General features: G+C 44.1%; 1 pseudogene; it reads left to right on the top strand.

The window, feature by feature from the left end:
- Nucleotides 1–716: 716 nt before the first annotated feature.
- Nucleotides 717–2,374, top strand: LOC110309486 (annotated as a pseudogene).
- The last annotated feature ends 2,394 nt before the right edge of the window (nucleotides 2,375–4,768 follow it).

The following is a 4,768-nucleotide window of genomic DNA, read 5'->3' as shown; positions in this document are numbered from 1 at the left end:
TGAACCTCTGAGCTTGAAGAAATCAACGTCAATGAAAATTTCCAGCCGGGCGTGGTGGCGCACGTCTTTAATCCCAGCACTCGGGAGGCAGAGGCAGGCGGATTTCTGAGTTCGAGGCCAGCCTGGTCTACAAAGTGAGTTCCAGGACAGCCCGGGCTATACAGAGAAACCCTGTCTCGAAAAACCAAAAAAAAAGAAAAAGAAAAAAAAAGAAAAAAAAAAAAAAGAAAATTTCCAAAGCTAGGGCTCACGCAAGGGCCTACCAAGCATGCACAAAATACCACATAAGCCAAGAGTGGTGATGCACACCTGTAATCTCAGCTCTCGGGACATAGAAGGCAGAAGGATAGGGAGTTTAGAGATACCCTTGGCTACATAGCAAGTTTGAGGCTACGTTGGGATGTATAAAACTTTTGTAAAAAGCAGAAATGATTCCAAAACTGAAATCCAAACAATAGAGAAAAGTGAAAAAGATATAATGTCCAAGAAGTGTTAAGCGATAAATGGTATAGCATACTGTTGTGAAATGCTGTCTGCTGAGAAGAACAGCCATTACCATCTTTAAAAAAAAAAAAAAGCCGCTGCCTATCCCGCTCTGCGCGCTACGGCCCTCCCGGCACCCGCCGCTGTCCCGCTCCAGGCTGCCCTTGCTCCGAGGGCTGCCGCACTGGCCGTCCCAGTCAGCCCTCTTGTCTGGACGTCGAGCAGCAGCGGGCGGGAGCAGCCGGAGGAGGAGCCGCTGCCCGGAGGCGGCGGCCTGAGCCCATGGCGTACAGTCAAGGAGGCGGCAAGAAGGAAGTGTGCTACTACTATGATGGTGATATTGGAAATTATTATTATGGCCAGGGTCATCCCATGAAGCCTCATTGAATCCGGATGACTCATAACTTGCTGCTAAATTATGGTTTATACCGAAAAATGGAAATATATAGGCCTCATAAAGCCACTGCTGAAGAAATGACTAAATACCACAGCGATGAGTATATCAAGTTTCTACGATCAATAAGACCAGATAACATGTCTGAGTACAGTAAGCAGATGCAGAGATTTAACGTCGGAGAAGATTGTCCGGTGTTTGATGGACTCTTTGAGTTTTGTCAGCTCTCCACCGGTGGTTCAGTTGCTGGGGCTATGAAATTAAACCGGCAACAAACTGATATGGCTGTCAATTGGGCTGGAGGACTACATCATGCCAAGAAGTCAGAAGCATCAGGGTTCTGCTACATTAATGCTATTGTGTTTGCCATCCTCGAATTACTAAAGTATTATCAGAGAGTCTTATATATTGACATAGACATCCACCATGGTGATGGTGTTGAGGAAGCTTTTTATACAACAGATCGTGTGATGACTGTCTCATTCCATAAATATTGGGAATACTTTCCTGGAACAGGAGACTTGAGGGATATTGGTGCTGGAAAGGGAAAAATACTATGCTGTCAAGTTTCCCATGAGAGATGGTATAGATGAATCATATGGACAAATTTTTAAGCCTATCATCTCAAAAGTGATGGAGATGTACCAGCCTAGCGCGGTGGTGCTGCAGTGTGGCGCAGACTCCCTGTCTGGGGACAGACTCGGTTGTTTCAATCTAACTGTCAAAGGTCATGCTAAATGTGTAGAAGTAGTGAAAACTTTTAACTTGCCATTGCTGATGCTCGGTGGAGGAGGCTACACAATCCGGAATGTTGCTCGATGTTGGACATATGAGACTACAGTTGCCCTTGATTGTGAAATTCCCAATGAGTTGCCATATAATGATTACTTTGAGTATTTTGGGCCAGACTTCAAACTGCATATTAGTCCTTCAAACATGACAAACCAGAACACTCCAGAATATATGGAAAAGATAAAACAGTGTTTATTTGAAAATCTATGTATGTTACCACATGCACCTGGTGTTCAAATGCAAGCTATTCCAGAGGATGCTGTTCATGAAGACAGTGGAGATGAGGATGGAGAAGACCCGGACAAAAGAATTTCCATTCGAGCATCAGACAAACAAACGGATAGCTTGCGATGAAGAGTTTTCAGATTCTGAGGATGAAGGTGAAGGAGGTCGTAGGAATGTTGCTGATCATAAGAAGGGAGCAAAGAAGGCTAGAATTGAAGAAGACAAGAAGGAGACAGAGGACAAGAAGACAGATGTTAAGGAAGAAGACAAATCCAAGGACAATAGTGGTGAGAAAGCAGACACCAAAGGAGCCAAGTCAGAACAACTCAGCAACCCTTGAATTTGACTCTCCAACTTTAGGAACCTCAAAAAGTGAGACGATTCTGGGATAAGAAACCTTCCCTGTTTGAGGACATTGGCTTCATTTTATACTGTTTTAGCATGGACTGTATTTATTTTCAAAATGGCTTGTTTTTTTTTTTCTTGGCAAGTTTTATTGTGAATTTTTCTAATTATGAAGCAAATTTTTTCCCACCATGCTTAATGTGATTGTATTTAAATTGATGTGTTATTATGTCAAAAGCCGGATCTATTAAAGAAACAATTGGCCTTTCTGAGCTGATTTTTCCATCTTTTGTAATTATCTTTATTAAAAACTTGTACTTGGGAAAAAAAAAAGATTTATTTTATGTCTGTGAGTACACTGTAGCTGTCTTCAGAACAGGGCATAGGATCCCACCACAGATGGCTATGAGCCACCATGTGGTTGCTGGGAATTGAACTCAGGACCTCTGGAAGAGCAGCCAGTGCTCTTAACCACTGAGCCATCTCTCCAGCCCAGCCATCACCATCTTAACCAGAGCAGCTTACCATAAGATACCCGTAAGAGCCATCTGGGTGCAGCCTGTTCATATTCCTCCAGGGAAGTAGTGGAAAGAGTCCTGAGACCCTTGCCTGAGATTCCAGCCACTCTCCTGAACCTCTGTCCTAGCTGTGTGTAATTGGGCCCTAACTTCATGTGGTTCTTAGAAATAATAGTGTAGAATGTGGAAGATTAACTGAAAAGAGATCTCCACCTACAGCTATAGAGAAGTTGTCATTCATGGAAAGATGAGTCTTTTTAGTGGCATGTTGTTTGGGGGCCACCTCCGTGCCTGAAGGCGAGACCTACTGGTTCGCAAAACTACACTTGGGTAGGATCATTACTTTGGTCTGTCATTGTCCTATTTGGGATAAGCAGCTGCTGTTTCACCTCCCCAGGAAAGTCCATTCAACACATACACACATTGTGATAGGATATTTGAACCTGTTTCTAGCTGTGGTGTGGCTCAGCCCTTAGTACACACTTTTAATCCCTCTGGCTGGAATACAGATATGCCCTTCATACACACCTTCAATCCCAAATAATCAAGGCAAAGTTAGTTTGTTGAAGGAAACAGTCATATTTGAAAACACTGTCTAATTGAGTGGCAAAAAAATGAGGGATCAGAGAAATATTTGACAGAGTACAATCTGCCCAACTCTCAGGAGAAGAGAGAGGAAAGGAAAGCTACTTAAGGGAGAGAGACAGACAGACAGTCCAGGAAGAAGAGAGTACAGTGCCAGAATACATTAGAGTTTGTAGAATTGAACCTCAGTCCTCTGTAATATCAGTTAGTGTTCTTAACTGTGGGACTATCCCTCCATCCCCTTAATTTAAGTTTTTAAAAATATTGTATTTATTTTTATTTTATGTGTGTTGTTATTTGTCTACATGTATGTCTGAAATGAGGGTGTCAGAGTCCCTGGAGCTGGAGTTACAGTTATGAGCTGCAGTAGGGGTGCTAGGGATTGAATTCAAGTCTGTGGAAGAGCAGCCTGTGCTCTTAACTGCTGAGCCATCTCTCCAGCCCCCCTTAACATAATCCTGAACCTTGAAGGCCATTAGACAGTGTTCTCTGGCCTAATTTCATCCTTTCCTTCCTACTTGTTTCAGCACTTTTGTTTTTGCCTGTGATTGTGTGTGTGTGCAGGTTGAGTATCATTCAGCTCTGTGCTTGTGATGGTATTTATTCTGCTTGCTATTCTGAGTTTTCTGGATCTATGTTTAGTATCTATCATTACTTTGGGACACTTCTTAGTCATTGCTCCAAAGATTTCTTCATCCTCTAGTCTCACTGTGTGTAACAGGAGTTTTTATTTACCTGTCTCTGTCTGCTAATCTAGACCTTGTCCTGGAAGCGTCTAGCCTCCAAACTATCTAATCTAGGCCTGGAAGGTTTTCAGCCTCTGAGATTTTCTTAGTTAGGTTTCCATTGCTGTAAAGAGACACCATGACCAAGGCAACTCTTATAAGGGACAACATTTAATCGGGGTTGGCTTACAAGTTCAGAGTTTCAATCCATTATCATCATGGCAGAACGCATGGCAGTGTCCATGAAGGCATGGTACTAGAGAAGGAGCCAAGAGTTTTACATCTTGTTCCAAAGGCAAACAGGAGAAGACTGGCTTCCAGGCAGCTAGGAGAAGAGTCTCAAAGCCCTCCACAGTGTCACACTTCTTCTGGGATATTTCAAACTATATTCGTTTAGGCACCGGCGAGTCAGGACAGGAGGGCGGAGTTACCACTCAGCCCTGTGTTTGGTTTTTTTTGAAACGAGCGAGCGCCCTCTTCTGTTTCGCGAGAGGAATGGCAGAATTCTTCCTGGGAGCGGCTGGCGGCCCGGGAAGGGCTTGGCAGATGCTGATACAGGCACCCAGGTTTACAGAACACCAGCTTGCAGGGGTGATGGAGAGTGACGCTAGGTCGTACGTCACTTTCACAGTTCAGGGGACCTCGTGACGTCACAGCTCCCTCCGCGGCCTCTTCCGGGGAGGGAAGCCGCGCGCCCAGGC

Source organism: Mus caroli, chromosome 14, assembly GCF_900094665.2.
Source record: "Mus caroli chromosome 14, CAROLI_EIJ_v1.1, whole genome shotgun sequence".
Classification (NCBI taxonomy): domain Eukaryota; kingdom Metazoa; phylum Chordata; class Mammalia; order Rodentia; family Muridae; genus Mus; species Mus caroli.
This window is presented reverse-complemented; position numbering and strand designations above follow the sequence as displayed.